Source organism: Mustelus asterias, chromosome 5 (assembly GCF_964213995.1).
Source record: "Mustelus asterias chromosome 5, sMusAst1.hap1.1, whole genome shotgun sequence".
Lineage (NCBI taxonomy): Eukaryota > Metazoa > Chordata > Chondrichthyes > Carcharhiniformes > Triakidae > Mustelus > Mustelus asterias.
The window spans coordinates 137920491-137937560 of NC_135805.1; the positions used below are offsets into that span (position 1 = coordinate 137920491).

Here is a 17070-nt window from a genome sequence, read left to right on the forward strand (position 1 = left end):
GTGTGAAAACTGGAGTAATTCACGCTGGGTTTTTTCAGTGGGATCTCAGACCAGAATGTCCCACACTCTGTGCAATGCAGAAGCCACCAGCGTGAATATCATTAAATTTCAGGGGGCGGGGCCTGTCCCCACTGACGAGGCTGAAATCAGCGCGCTGAGCGGGTCACTGCATGTCGCCGATCTGTCAGCGCTGAGATCGACACATGCTCAGTGGCCCCGTACTGATGGCCTCCCGATTGCTGGCCAGTTTGATCGCTGGGCAGCCCTGCGAGCCCAGCAATGCCGGTTCTCCACCCACCCCAGGCCCACTAATCATATTTAAATTGTATTAGAATGACCACGTAAATGATCTTTGCGCCTCCCTGCAGATGCTGCCAGCAATCTGGTGCTGGGAGATGCTAGCGGGGCAAGAATGCTTGTGCGAACCCCATGATTCGGCCAACGTGAGAATCTCCCAGCCCGTTGCGCTAAAAAATGAGAAAATCGCAGCGACAGTCTTTGGCTCTTCAGTAGCTTGAGTCAGGGTCCAGAATGAAATTCCGTACAACACTGCTTATGGGAAAATCATACCAAAGGAGAAATCTTTAAAAAAATGGAACATTTTGGACTATGTGGTTTCAAGACTGTTTATTTGTTAATACTTGACCCAACTGCACATGTTTCAATCTTGTGTGAAATACAGCAAGGGAGTTGATTTAAAAACAGCAGCACTTTCTGTGATGCCTTTATAGTGGCAGAGATTGAATCAGGAAGATTACATTAACGTGTGTGTGTTGGGGGGGGGTTGGGGGTGTGGATGGGGGGGGGGGGGCGGTGGGTTGGTCGGGACAACCACCGATCGCAGCAACTAATGCTACAAACGAATAAACTAAATAGAAATCCCATGCACTGCTCACTAAATCCATTCACGTTCAAAAACCATGGTAACTATCCCTCCATCACATCCAGGTCTACTCCTCGGGGACCACCAACAACCCCTCAACTCCCATACAAGTGTAATACCTGCCCTCTTCTCACCATCCAAACCTCCAAGCATCCTTCCAGATGCCTCAGTGATTTATGTGTACCTATTTCAATTTGCTACAATACATTTGCTGCTCATGATGCTGATGCCTCAACATTGGGGAGACCAAACACGGGTTGGGTGTCCACTTTGCAGAACACTCCATTCGATTCACAAGTGTGACCCTGAAGCTCTAGTTGGGTATTACTTTAATTCTCTGCCCCACTCTCACTCTGACCTCTCTTTCCTTGGCCTTGTATACTGTTGTGGCCTTTTACATTGTTCCAGTAGTTCAAGGAACAGCAACACATTTCTCAATTAGTCACTGTCGAGCATTGTTTGAAATTTAAACCAGGCAGCTTAATTTTTGATTGGTCAAGGTATTGCCATGAGGAATCAATCAGCAAACCACTTTCATTTATTATGTTTAGATGAAACAGGTGCAATGTGTGTACATCTTTGTGTTTAGAAAGGGCATGATTGAGTATTAAATGTGTAGCTCCAGTTCACGTAAATTGCCACATTGCAAGCCCAACTGACCATCTTAAATTGCTTGTCAATGTAATTCTTGGAACACTGAGGATTATTTCGCAAATGTTGTCCAATCACGGAGTTGCATATAATGTTGAACAATGTACTTTGAATTTTGCAAACATGGGCTGATTGGATATGACCTTTAACCTTGCCTGTTGCAAACAGTGGAAGTGACGTGCTGTTTCTTGCCCCAATACTGTCTTCTTGCAATATCATCCCTTTTGTCATTTAATCTGTCTTGCCTTCCACCCTTTCGCTGACCTTCCCTTTTATTCACCCCTTCCTTCCTATGCTTCCACCCTCACACCACAACCAAATTTCCCCTGTGCCTGCAACTGCTTCAAAGCTGTTATATTACCACTTTTTTCCAGTTTTGCTGAAAGGTTATTGACCTGAAATGTTAACTTTGCTTTTCTCTCCACAGATGTGGTCTGATCTGAGTGTTACAAGCATTTTTAACTTTTATTTCAGATTTCTTGCATTCATTGTAGTTTGCTTTTGCATTGAATGTTTGATCATTTGCTTTTGTCATTAATTGGGATAGTGCACATTTGGATTAATGCCATTCTGCTGGACTATACATTTTCAAATATATTTTGGCATGTGAAGCAGACTTTTATAAAATGCACACTGCCCAGATTATACTTTGCAGAACATGTTGAGAGTCACTATATTAAAAATATTCTGCAACTTACCTTTCTCCCCAAGCTGAAGGGAAGGAACATCTTTGCTAGGTAAATAGTGGAACATTTTCATAGAATCCCTACTGTGCAGAAGAGGCCATTTGCCCCATCGAGCCTGCACTGACTCTCTGTCAGAGTATTTTACCCAGGCCCCCTCCCCCGCCCTACCCTGTAACCTCACACATTTACCATGACTAATCCGTTTATTCTATACGCCTTGGGACACTAAGGGACAATGTAGTATGGCCAATCCACCTAACTGGACTTTTATTGGCGACAAAGTTTATTAAAATTATCTTTCGAGCAAAAGGAAAAAAATCTCTCTTCCCTGGCAGTTGTTCAAAATGCCACTGCATTTTTGTGTTCAAAATGATTCATAAAACATACATGAATGTGCTATTTATGAAACATTTATGAAACTAGTTCTGCTAGTCCAGTCAATACAAATCCATTATTGGCAGGGACTGGTAGTGAGCCAGCCAAGCCTTAAAATAGATACTGATCAGTTTATTGTCCAGCTCTCTCTTCGACTAACTGGCTGAGTCATTGCTTGGCAGGGAGGCTCGGCAAAAAAGTCATTCAGCAAGAGGTTGATTAATAGATTTGCTAGAATAACTCAGCAAAGAAACTCAGTAAGCATTCTCTACTTAAACTTCCAGAGAAGGCGTTGCACAAGATGCTTCTCTAAGATCAAAGCCTCTGGTATGAGTGGTAATGTATTGGACTGGATTGCGAACTGCCTGGCAGGGTGTAGTCAAAAAGCAGTTTATCTGGATCTGTTTGGAAACTGGTCACCATTGATGTCCATGATGTGGAGATGCAGGCGTTGGACTGGGGTAAACACAGTAAGAAGTCTCACAACACCAGGTTAAGGTCCAACAGATTTATTTGGTAGCACAAGCTTTCAGACTGTCGCTCCTTCAGGTGAGTGAGGAGTTGTGTTCACAAACAGGGCATATAGAGACACAAACTCAATTTACAAGATAATCCAAAGATGTGCGGGTTAGGTTGATTGGTCAGGTTAAAAAAAAAAATTGCCCCTTAGAGTCCTGAGATGCATAGGTTAGAGGGATTAGCGGGTAAATATGTGGGGGTAGGGCCTGGGTGGGATTGTGGTCGGTGCAGACTCGATGGGCCGAATGGCCTCCTTCTGCACTGTAGGGTTTCTATGATTCTATGATCTATGAATGCGATTCTTAACAGGTAATCAAGTCTTAAAGGTACAGACAATGTGAGTGGAGAGAGGGTTAAGCACAGGTTAAAGCATGCCATATGTTTTCTTCTTCACCTTTTCTACCTGTGCCGCCATCTTTAAGGATCTGTGGACCTGTACTCCCAGATCTCTATATCTATGCTCCTGATGGTTCTGCCATTTATTTTATAGCTCCCACCAGAATTTGATCTACCAAAATGCATCACCTCATATTTGTCCGGATTAAATTCCATCTGTTATTTTTCCGCCCAATTTTCCAGCCTATCAATATCCTGCTGTATTCTCTGACAATCTTGATCACTATCCGCGACTCCAGCAATCTTAGTATCAATCTGCAAACTTGCTAATCAGACCAGCTACGTGTTCTTCCAAGTCATTTATATACATTACAAACAACAGAGGTCCCAGCACTGTTTCCTGCAGAACACCACTAGTTACAGACCTTCATTCAGAAAAACACATTTCCACTGCTACCCTCTGTTTTCTATGGCCAAGCCAGTTCTGAATCCATCTAGCAAGTTCATCCTTGATCCCGTGTGATTTAACCTTTTGCACCAACCTGCCATGAGGGACCTTGTCAAATGCTTTACTAAAGTCCAAGTAGACAACATCCATGGCCCTTCCCTCGTCAATTATTTTTGTCACCTCCTCAAAAAACTCAATCAAATTAGTGAGACATGACCTTCCTCATACAAAACCATGCTGGCTGTCGCTAATAAGACCATTCCGTTCCAAATGCGTGTAGATCCTATCCCTAAGAATCTTCTCCAACAATTTCACTATCACTGATGTCAAGCTCACTGGCCTATAATGCTACCCTTCTTAAATAACGGGACAACAATGGCTATCCTCCAATCCCCTGGGGTCTCACCTGTGGCCAATGAGGTAACAAATTCTATTAGAGGCCAGCAATTTCCTCTCTTGTCTCCCTCAGTAATCTGGATAGATGCCATCTGGTCCTGGGGATTTGTCTACCTTGATGCTTTTTAATACACCTAACACTTCCTCCTTCGTAATGATGACTTGCTCTAGAGGGTTTACATACCCCTCCGAGACACTATCAATCAACGCGTCCCTCTCCTTTGTGAATACTGATACAAAGTACTCATTAAGAATCTCACCCACTTCCTTTGGTTCTACACGTAATTTCCCTCCTTTGTCCTTGAGTGGACTAACTCTTTCTCTAGCTACCTTCTTGTTCCTAATATATGTATAAAATGCCTTGGGATTCTCCTTAATCGTGCCTGCCAAGGACATTTTGTGACCCCTTTTTGCCCTCCTAACTCCCCGTTTCAGTTCTTTTCTACTTTCCCTGTATTCTTCAAGTGCTTCATCTGTTTTTAGTTGCCTAGACCTTATGTATGCATCCTTTTTCTTTTTGACTAGACTCTCAATTTCTCTGGTCATCCACGGTTCCCAAATCCTGTCTTTCCTGATCTTCCTTTTCACAGGCACATGCCTGTCCTACACTCCGATCAACTGCTCTTTAAATGCCAGGTGTGGATTTGCCCTCAAACAGCCTCTCTCAAACAACAGCCTCCAAACCCTGCCTCATCCGGTTGTAGTTAGCCTTCCCCCAATTTAGTACTTTAACCCTAGGGCACCACTTGTCCTTTTCCATGAGTATAATTGTGGTCACTGTTTGCCACGTGTTCCCCCCACTGCAACTTTGACCTGGCCGGGCTCACTCCCTAGTACCAGGTGCAGTATAGCCCCCCCTCCAGTTGACTATCTACATATTGTTCCAAGAAACTTTCCAGGACATACTTAACAAATTCCTCACCATCTGGACCCCCTAGCCCTAAGGGATTTCTAGTCAACATTAGGAAAATTAAATTCTTGCACTACACCAACCCTATTATTTCTACATCTGTCCAGGACCTGCTTACATATCCATTCTTCAACTTCCCATGGGCTGTTGAGAGGCCTGTACACCCCCATCATAGTGATTGCCCCCTTCCTGTTTCTGAACTCTACCTACAGTGTCACGTTGTAATAATTCCTAATGGCTCCCTAGCTATAGTTATATCATAACATCCTCTCCACTTTCAGTTGGCTTGGTAAGATGTCAAATTTCCTTATTTTTATTTATTATTTGTAGTTTCTAGAGGGCAAACTTTTATTTGCAAGTTAGAGGAATAAAGGATAAAGAATTCAAAATTTGTGTGTGCACCATGGATACATTATTGTTAAAGAACTGTTATGGATATTTCAGGTTTATGACATAATTAGGTTAACTCAGACAAGTCAAAAATCCTGCCATAAAGTTGTGTTGCCTTGGATGGAATCATTTGTGACAAATCTCATTGATTATTAAAAGACTAATTTCCCACGTTGTTGGTGCTCTTCAGAAAACCCTGAAGGGATGAAAAGTTTTCCTCTCCTCTTTACTTCCTGACTTTTTTGTAGGATTTAGTTGTACTTTGAAGCTGTTTTTAAATTAAGAATATGGGCAGTTTAATAAGTGACCAGAATGTTTTTATTGAGTAAAAGGTACCTCAACAATACCGCTGATATATCCATCTTAAGAACATGGCAAAGCTCAGATTCATTTATCTTTCTGGGCCAAATAACTACTTTCTCAGTTGCTTACGCCCACACAAAATACAGAGCCACAAAAGATGCTGCAGGCTTTGCAAGATTTCTTGATATGCATTTGGGTTTTACTTTCAGTGAGAACCATCAGGGTAATTGTCACCTTCACCATGTGGGCGGTAAGCTGGCAGAACGCCCTCTACCCAATTTTCATTTCTTTTACAAGCAATGGAAATGAATAGTGGGCAAGCAATTTGCTCTCCGTTCACAGCCTGAAGTGAAAATTCCAGCCATCATGTCTTCCCGTCATCATCTTCCTCATAAACTCAATTTTTTAAATTGGCATTCAACTCCAGTCTTTAAAAATTCCAGTCATGATTTTCTTTGTAACTAGTAACTGCTTGAAATCTATTTCTACTTGTGCATTAATTGCTGTGTCCACTCCATTAATTCTGCTCTTTGCATGAGATTTGAAATCACAAGATGTAACCTCAATCCCACTTGAGTTTCTGATCTGCGCTGGAAGTGTCCAGAAACCCAGATGGCATTATTATTTCAGCGGTGTAGCGTGCATATAGGCTGCTGCAAGTGAAATTGTGATTATATAAAGTGTGACTACAGCAGAGTAAACTAATTGCTAATAACTATCTTGCTGCCAAATCTCTCCAAGACAGCCACAATCTTTAAATAGTACGTTCCCATTCCCACCTTCTAACAGCATCTGCTTAATGATTCATTTTGCACATAGACATGTTAAGACTAAAGAAGACCTTTCATCTTGGGCAGTGTAGTGTTAACATCAAGCGTGTATAAGTTATAGCAATTAGGTACCAAATATAACTCTATCCCACAATATGCCTTCTGCAACCTCCAATGAATGTCCGTAGAGTATCAATGTGGCTTTTTTCTTGCTTCCAATATCTGTCATCCAATGTCCTCTGAGGCTATTAATTTCAAGCTGAATTACATCGAATTACATAAAAGCATTCAAAAGAAAAACAGGCTATTCCACCCAATTGACCCATGTTACTGTTTGCTCCACGTGTGCCTCTTCCCATCTCTCTTCATGTAATTCTGTTAGCATATCCTATTCCTTGCTCCTTCATATACTCACATAGTTTCCCCTAAATGTGTCCATGCAATTCTATCTATCTGATCATCTCCCTGGTGGTAGTGAGTTCCATATTCACACCAATTCCTATCGCTTTAACTTCCTCCAGCCCTTCAACAGCCTTAAGATCACTGCACTGCTCCATTTCCGGCCTCTTCTGCATCTCTGGTTTTCATATCATTTCACATCATTTCAAATCTTCACCATTAACGGCCATGCCATCAGTTGCCTAGGCCTTAAGCTCTGGATGAAAGCACATTTTCCCTTGCTAGACCTCTTCACCTCTTTACCTCCCATGCTCTTCTTCCCTTTAAAATGCTTTTTAACACCTACCTCTGACCAGGTTTTTGTTTTAATTCCTCTTTATGTGGCTTAGTGTCAGATTTTGTTTGTAACACTCCTGCGAAGCATCTTGGGACTTTTTCTACTTTTAAGGCAATACATAAATGTAAGGTAAATCTTTCCTGAATTTTAATTTGGATTTATGGGTTACTAACATTGCAATAGTCTCCCCAAAAGTAGAAACATACATCTGCCCTACACCTTATCCAACCCCTTGATAGTGTTGAAGGCTTATTAGGTTATCCTTCAGATAGAAAACATTCTTGCACTTTTTCCTGTATTGGAACAGGTTTGAGTCAGACCAGAGTAATTTCAAATGGTACAGTTACTGCCAACAGATGGGAGAAACTTTAATTCCATCAGTATAAATGGATCTGAACCATTGAGAAGTGGTGCTTAATTCACTGTACCACTGGGTTCACTAAAATATGCTGGTTTTAAACAGACATTACTTCATTATGCTGTTACTACCATTTGACAGGATATTCTTCTGGGAGAGAGTGATCAACCAGAGGTCGTGCTTCACATTGGTTCCAATGATTAAGATAGGAAAGAGGACGAGGTCCTGAAAGCAGATTTCAGGGACCTAAGGAGATTGAAAACAGTAATTTCAGATTACTCCCAGTCCACCAGGAGAATTGAGTGATTGAACACATGGCTGGAAAGCTGTTGGGGAGGGTTTAAACTGTAATAGCAGGGGGAAGGGAACCTCAGGGCAAATTCAGAGCAGAGAACCGGAGATGGAAAATTAGTGAGCGATTCTGAAAGACAGAAGCAGCACAGGTTAAAAAAGAATTTGGCAGTGTTAGAAATATATGTACATGGAAGGATCATCGCAAATTAAGCTGATTTAGCTGACTGCACAGACACATTTATCACGTGATATCATCGCTATAATGCAAACTTGGCTTAAAGAGGGGCAAAAATGGCAGATCCGCATCCCTGGATATAGTGTTTTCAGGCAGGATGATGAGCTAAATGAAGCATCAATTGAGATCATTTGGGTTGAACTTGGAAATAAAAAGGGACAGCCATGCTGCTAGGGGTGTACTTTAGACCCCCAAATAGTGGAAGGGAGTTAGAAGTACAAATATGTAAGCAAATTTCTGAGTGCAAAAGCAACATGGCAATAATGGTTGGGGACTTCAACAGCTCTAATATCAAGCAGAATATGAACATGTAATAGACACAGAGTGAACAAAATTCTTCAACTGCATTCATGAGAACCTTTTAAGCCAACCTGTAATAAGCCCAATGCGAGAGGTTGCAATGATAAATTTAGTCTTAGGAAATGAAGCTGGTCAAATAGATGAAGTAGCAGTGGGAGACCATTTTGGGGTAGTAACCATAATATAGTTAGATTTAGCATCATTGTGGAAAAGAACAAAGATAGATCAAGAATAAAAGTAACTTGGGGGCACAAATTTTACAAAGCTGAGAGGTGATTTGGTAGATGTTGACTGAATGCAACTACCAGAATGGAAACGAGTGTCAAATCAGTGGGAGGTATTCAAAAGTAAGATTCTGCAGGCACAGTGTAGACATGTCCCCACAAAGAAAAATGATGGTGCTGCCAAATCTAAAGCCCCCTGGTTATCCAGGAACACACTGGGTAAGATAAAGCCGAAAAAGAGAGCTTACAACAGTCACAAAAAGCTTAATAGTGTAGAAATGCTGGAGGAATATAGAAAGTACAGGGGTGAAGTAAAAAAAGGAAAGTAAGAAAGCAAAGAGAGGATCCGAAAAAATATTGGAAAGTAAAATAACAACACCCAAAGGCATTTCACTTGTACATTAAGAGCAAGAGAATAACTAAGGAAAGGTTAAGGTCTGTGTGGAGTTTGCACATTCTCCCCATGTCTGCGTGGGTTTCCTCTGGGTTCTCCGGTTTCCTCCCACAGTCCAAAGATGTGCAGATTGGCTGAATTGGCCGTGCTAAATTCTCCCTCAGTGTACCCGAACAGGTGCCAGAGTGTGGCGACTAGGAGATTTTCACATTAACTTCATTGCAGTGTGAATGTAAGCCTACTTATGACACTAATAAATAAATAAACTTTTCTGTCAGAGATCTACATTGTAACTTGTGTGTTGATGCAGAAAATGTAGGCACGGCTCTCAATGAGTAATTTGTCTTTACCAAGGAGAGAGGGATGTTACAGACATTCTGGTTATAGAGGAGTGTGAAAAATTAGATGCAATAAGTATAGTGAAAGAGGAAGTACCAGGACTGACATCCTTGAAGGTGGATAAATCACCAGGACTAGCTAGATTGTATCCTAGGCTGTTAAATGCAGCCAAAGAGGAAATAGCCTATGCTATCTTCACTAGATTCAGATGAGGTATCACAGAATTGGAGACCTGTGAATATTGTACTGTTATTTTAAGAGTGTGAGGGATAGACCAGAAAATTATAAGCTGGTTAGTCTGACTTTGGTGGTGGCAAATTATTGAAATAGATTGATCAGCGATAGTCAGCATCGTTTTGTTCAGGGAAGATTGTCTTACGAACTGAATTAAATTGTTTGAGGAAGTAACAAGGAGGATTGATGAGGGTGGTGCAGTGGATGTTGTCTACCTGAATTTTAGTAAGGCATTTGACAGGTTCCGACGTGGCAGACTGGTCAGAAAAATGAAATCCCATGGAATACGGGGGAAAGTGAAAGGTTGGACCTAGAATTTGCTCAGCGACAGCAAAGGGTAATGATCAATGTTTTTTCAAATGGAAAGCTAGGAATATGCAGTAAACGAGGAGTTTATGAAGGGAGGCACCTTGGAGTGTATGCCCACATGTAGGGATTTATAGGGATTCTTGGTGAAGTTTGAGAATGTAATAACTATAATAGGAAGATCCTCTATTTTTAGTTAGCAATTGTACAAGTGTCTGACAGATTCTCATAAAAGACTAATATTTAAATTTGAAAGCCAGGGTAGAAGCTGGGGCTGGTTGAGTTAGATAAAAGATTGGAAAGAGTATTCATGAGGGATTAGTGTCAGATTGGCTGGCAGTCTTAATGGGGTCGGTGCTTGGATCTTTGTGCTAATCTACATATGGGTCCCAATCCAATTATTTGCTTGTCATATATATCAGCAATACTTAAATAGAGAAAACAGTGAAGATATGAGTAAAGTTTATAGTTGCTCTGGCTTGATTCTGTCATTTGGGAAGCTTAGTCATTGCCGATAGCAATCACAATGAAGATCGAGAAAGTTTTAAATGGAACAAGCAAAATAAATGCATCTTCTGTAAAACAGTAAAAGTGCAATACTGTGAATGCTAGAAATATGAAATAAACAGAAAATGATACAAATGCTCAGCAGTGCAGGCACCATAGTTGGAGAGGGTGAACATTTCAAGTTGATAACTTTTCGATACTGCTGGAAGAAGTTTAAAATTTAACAACTTATAAGCAAGTTAAAAATAAAAGGGGAAAGAGTTGAAGGTGGAAGTCAGTAGGACAGAAGGCAGGAATAAGTGTGCCATCAACAATGGAAACCGTTGGGTGGGATTTTTCAGCCCTGCCCGCCACCAGGATTGCCCAGTCCCGCCAATAGTCAATGGGCTCTCCCACAGCAGGTACCGACACGGCGGGGCTGGATAACCCTTGTACTTGGATTGAAAAAATACTCCGTTGGTTCCCCTCACTTTCACAAATAATAGGTATCCCAGTAGGGAGTGATATGGATTCTGACTTGTCCTGCCTTTTCGAGGCACACAAGAAACATTTTGTTTTTGTTCTCACAGTTCTTCTCCTCCTCATGTTTTGAATGTATTGGTGCAGTTTCTTGTTCTTTCCCAGGACTGGAATATTTCAATACTTCCAATCTCCACCCCTCACCTTTTCGTGGTTCTTCTTTGATTCACTTCACTTCCTCCACTTTCTTATCTCTATTTTTGGGGATAGGTGGTTTACCAATGGCTACTGTTAGCCCACTGATTCCCACACCAATCCTGATTACACTTTATCCCATCCTGTAAGCACTAAAGTTTCTCCTGTTTTTGTTGCATCTGCTCTAACGCTGCTGTCTCCGCAACAGTTTTCATTAATCCTCAGTTGAGGAAAATTCTCCACTGAAATAGGCATTCCATTGTGCCCATGTTATTTCCTGCACTTCTGCCGTCACACCTTCCATTTCCTTCCAGGACAGAAATACAGTCCCTATGTTCTCACTTTCCATTTCCCCAGCCTCCAAATTCAATGGATCATCCTTGTCAATTTCTGCCACTTCGTGCATGATGCTATCACCAAAAGAGTCTTTCCCTTTCACCATTCTGAAGGCACCATTTCTTGATCCACTCAATTCCCCCCTCCCCCCTCCTACAGCATCATCTTGTGCAAGTACTGTGTGCGCGCGCGTGCGGCTTCCAACCTGGCCACCTCTGTATAAGGGAGGCAGATTGGATGATTGCCGTGCGGAACCACTGTTCAAATCTGAGCTTCTATTTGCTTCCCATTTTAATTCTCTGTCCTGCACCCACTTTGAAATCTCTGCCCTTGATCTCCTAATTTGTCCCACTGAAACTCCTTGATTAGGCACTTTGTAACCCTCTGAACTCAACACAGAGTTCAACAATTTCAGTTTGTAACTATTGTTTCCGTTTATTGGGACAGTTGATGTTGGTAATGATTCTGCAGCTCCTCCACATCCATTATTTCTTAACCAATTACCATCTCCTCCTGCCTTGTACCATCATGCTTTTTGTCATTTAATCATTTCTGCCTTCCACCCTATCACTTTTTCACTTTATTCCCTCCTTCCATTCTCTGCACCACTTTCCCTGCCTCAGCACTTAATAAAAAAGTGTTAAATCTCTTCTTCCAAATTGGTCAAAAGGTCATCGACATGAGATACTAACTCTCTTTCCATCCTCACAGCTTCCTAATCTGTTTTTGATTTTCATTTTGATTAAATTGTTTATCTTTTATTTGGGGGGAAAAAAATTGAATCTAGCGAGGAGCAACAAAGTCAATGGCTGAAGTTACTGGTGTTTTCTTTTATTGATGTTGAGAAACACAAGAGCACACAGGTCGGACAATCAGTTCTCTTCCCCACCCACCCCGCTCCTCCTCCCGACCAACTGTAAGTCCCGGGGCTTTAAACGTGAAACTTGTACCTGAAAATCCCTTTTATAAACGTTTTTCCTCCTGCTCATTTTCAAATAATTTGGATAAGAATAGGAATATGGAATTTTCAAACCCACCGGCAGGGTTTTACATTCATCTTGCTGCTTATTGGAATATTGCAAGCACAAAGAGCTTTCCATCCATTGATCTGAGTGAGTGGAAAAGTCTGACCATTCACCCCTTGGAGCCTGTCTGCCATTCAGTTGGGTCATGGCACTATTCCCTGTAGTTGATGCAACGGTTGCACTTGAGCAAGTATTTTCCTGTAATTGTAACGAATCACCTGCTGCATATGAGGCTTTCTGATGACACAGGCCTCAGAAAATTTCACCCTTGAGTCTGAAAACAGCACTTCCACTTACACTGAGAGAATTGGGGTGGAATTATCCTGTCCCGCCCACCACGGGAATTGTAGTGGGTGGGACAGAAAATTCGGCAGACCATGCAAAGGTCTGTTGTCCTCGGATGGGAATTTCCAGCCTTGGGGTGAGTGCGGCCAGAAAATCCTGCCCTTAGACTTTAGAAGGGTAAGAAGCAAGTTGATAGAAACCTTTAAGATCCTGAGGGGTATTGACAGGATGGATGTGGAGAGGATATTTCCTCTTGTGGAAGAATCTAGAACTAGGTGTCAATGTTTAAAAATCAAGGGCTCATGCATTTAAGAAAGAGATATGGGGAATCTTTTTCAGAGGGCTGAGAGTCTCTGGAAATTTCTTCTTCAAAAGGCAGTGGAAGCAGAGTTTTTGAATATTTTTAAGGCAGAGCTCGATAGATTCTTGATCAACAAGGAGGTAAAAGCTTATCGTGGTAGAGAGGAATGTGGGGTTGAAGTTACAATCAGATCAGCAATTATTGAATGGTGCAGCAGGCTCGAGGGGCTGAGTGGCCTACTCCTGCTCCTAATTTGTATGTACTACGTATGTTCATATTCAGCTGTTGCGTCCGGACAAACACTCAGGACTACATATGTTTACTGTATATCTTTGTAGACACAAGTGCAGAAAGTTAGTCTCTTCAGCTGACTAAGAAAGACTTCAGCTTTTGGGAGATCACTTTAATTGTTGAAATCTGAAATGCAGGAGAATTGTAACTCATTATTCTGGAATCCAGAATAAATCTAGGGCATTTGTGGTGGGTGGCAGGAGCTATCATTATTAAAAATAGGAATTGGAGGAATGGAGCCTTGGAGATTTGTCTGATTATTGCTCATTTCTTCCCACCAGGCTCTTCAACCACTTTGAATTATCTGCAGGTCCTTCTGGACTGTAGGGCACCTTCCCTCTGCAACTCATCTATTAGCTGGTTCCTGTCTTTATTTGCTCAAGGAAATTAGTATAAAATTAGTGTTTGCTGATATGCTAACTTCAATTAATACAAATTTGTAAAATAAAAGCAGATGCTGGAAGTTGAAACAAAAACAGAAAATGCTGGAGAATCTCAGCATCTGTGGAGAAAGAATAGAGTAAGAAGTCTCGCAACACCAGGTTAAAGTCCTGGACTTTAACCTGGTGTTGTGAGACGGCTTACCGTGTTTACCCCAGTCCAACGCCGGCATCTCCACATCGAGGAAGAATAGAACCAACATTTTGAGTCTGGATGACCCTTCATCAAATTTGTAGAAGCATGTTGAGCCCATCCAGTACTTTAGTTTTGTAAAGCTTCTATTGAATCTTCTCTTGGCTGTTCCAAGTGGAAATTGTCCCCAAATCTCAACTCTACCTGTAACCTTTGTTGCAAAGAATGATGCTTCATTTGAACTTCGATTTGACCAAAATGTCTTAATCCTGATTTGCACCATGTCCTGTTGACCCATCATCCCTGTGCTGACTGACAGCAGGGCTGGATTCTGGGCCACCAGCACCTCAAATTTAAGACTCTCTTGTGTGTGTTCCAATTCCTCTATGGCAGGGGTCTCCAAACTACAGCCCGCGGGCCACACCCGGATCAGAGTTTGGAGACCGCTGCTCTATGGCATTGTCCCTCCCTACCTCTTGTCTCCAACAACCTTCCAAGATCGTATTAGCTATGAGGAAAGATTGAATAAACTGGGATTGTTGTCCCTGGAAGGACGGAGGCTGAGGGGCGATCTGATAGAAGTTTATAAAATTATGAGGGGTATAGATAGGGTAAACAGTTGGAAGCTTTTTCCCAGGGCAGAAATGACAATTGCAAGGGGGCACAAGTTCAAGATAAGGGGGGAAAGGTTCAGTGGAGATGTGCGGGGGAAATATTTACACAGAGGGTGGTGGGGGTCTGGAATGCACTGCCAAGTGAGGCGGTTGAGGCAGAAACGTTAGCAACATTTAAGACTTATCTGGATAGACACGTGAACAGATAGGGAATAGAGGGATATAAGTGGTTGATCTAGATGGGACAACGTGATCAACGCAGGCTTGGAGGGCCGAAGGGCCTGTTCCTGTTATTATCGCTGCACTCCCCAATTCTAATCTTAAGCATTCTAGGTTTTCCTCACTCCACCATTGGTGGCATTGCCTTCAGTGTCAAGGCCTTAAACTCTGGAATTATTTTTCTACACTCTACCTCCTTTTTAAGACCGTCCTTAAAACATATCTCTTTGATCAAGCTTTTGGTCACATATCCTAATACTTCCTTGTACCTGATCCGGTGTCATAGAAATCATAGAAACCATACAGTACAGAAAGAGGCCATTCGGCCCATCGAGTCTGCGCCGACCACAATCCCACCCAGGCCCTACCCCCATATCTCTACATATTTTACCCACTAATCCCTCTAACCTACGCATCTCAGGAGACTAAGGGGCAATTTTAGCATGGCCAATCAACCTAACCCGCACATCTTTGGATGTGTCAGGGTATGTCTGAATGCTCCAGCAACCTACCTTGGGAAATTTGACTCTGTTAAAGCGCTATCTTGTTTTCTCAATGCTAGTTGTTTTCTCAAGTCAGTGATTTGCTCAAACAAAGATTTCTAAATGAATTTAAAACTGAAATGAAGCTGGGAGAAGCTTGAAATCTTCCAGCTAGATGTAAATTTCCTGGGAGAAGAAGATAAACAAAAAGATCCTTTGATTTCTCTATGATATTCTTGACAAACAACCCTTGCTTTTGTTCTCTCCAGTCAACAAGATAAACGTGCTGGTATTTATCACGTGGTGTTCTTGCAATTATAATTAGACAGCTCATGATGAAGCAGCTCAGCCCATTACACCTGTGCCTCAAATGTAATTATATTGCTACTAGATCCCTTGTGGCATTGCTCACAGAGAGTTGGAGGGTGAACTGTTCTATACTAACAGGAGTGTTAGGTATATGTGAGTGTTTGCAGTGACCAAATAATCAAATTCTATTTTTTTATGTGGCAATTCGTGATTTTTTCTTGTGCACTGGGAAATAAATTTTAAAATGAATTTTGTTATTCTGTGAAGACTTAAGAAGTGGCCTTTTTAATTTACCCCTCAAATGTGCAGCTGATGCATAGCAAGCTGTACCAGTTAGAGGTAAGTATTTGACAGTTAGCGGTGCTGGGCTATACTATCTTGGGTTGGCAGACACGGAGGTCCTGGAGATTGGCAACACTTGGGGTGGAGGTCCTTTGCTCTGCCTTCATGCTGGAGGAGGGAACAAGGGAGTGCAGAATGAAGTTTGTCCCTGAATTCCTGGTGTCTGTCAGTAATTTCTGGATTCCTGGTCTGTCAGCAATAAGGAGATGTTGGATCTCAAAGCGCTCTTATTTGAATTCACTGATAATTCTGGATTTGAATCTGCCTCCCTCTGTCTGCTTTTCCCGCATGCTTCACCTCACAATTATTGCTAATGTGATGTAAACAAGCCACAGGTGGTGCTGATTTGAAATCTACTTGCATAAACTCATTGGAGTTTAGAAGGTTGAGGGGAGATCTTATAGAGACATATAAGATAATGAAGGGGCGAGACAGGGTAGAAGCAGCGAGGTTATTTCCACTTACAATGGAAACAAGAACTAGGGGGCATAGCCTCAAAATACGGGGGAGTCAGTTTAGAACAGAGTTGAGGAGGAACTTCTTCTCCCAGAGGGTAGTGAATCTTTGGAATTCTCTGCCCAATGAAGCAGCAGAGGCTACCTCGTTAAATGTGTTTAAGTCACAGATAGATAGATTTTTAACCATTAAGGGAATTAAGGGTTATGGGGAGCGGGCAGGTAAGTGGAACTGAACCCGCTATCAGATCAGCCATGATCTTATTGAATGGCGGAGCAGGCTTGAGGGGCTAGATGGCCTACTCCTCCTATTTCTTATGTTCTTATAAGAAACTTTGAAAATCTGAATAATTTGCAGAAAGGAAATTAGGGTGAGGGTAGACTGTCTCTCAGCTTAGCTTGCTTTATGAAGTTAGAGTAACTTTTATCTGAAGTTTAGCTGAAAACCTACTCATGTGCATGCAGCTGAATGTAAGTAACACCAAGGAGCCTTATGGAGTCTGGCACAAAGTAATGTGGTTTCCCTCCAATCATCTCGGCCTCTGGACATCACTGCAGAAGTTCCTCAAAGCAACATGCCATTCCCAACC

At 41.9% G+C, this 17070-nt stretch overlaps 1 protein-coding gene across 1 annotated transcript in view; it reads left to right on the forward strand.

Annotated features, from left to right (window-relative positions):
- The window catches only part of pgbd5 (piggyBac transposable element derived 5), a 68865-nt gene that overhangs the window by 21988 nt on the left and 29807 nt on the right, over positions 1-17070 (forward strand). The gene's annotated exons all lie outside the window — the stretch shown is intronic.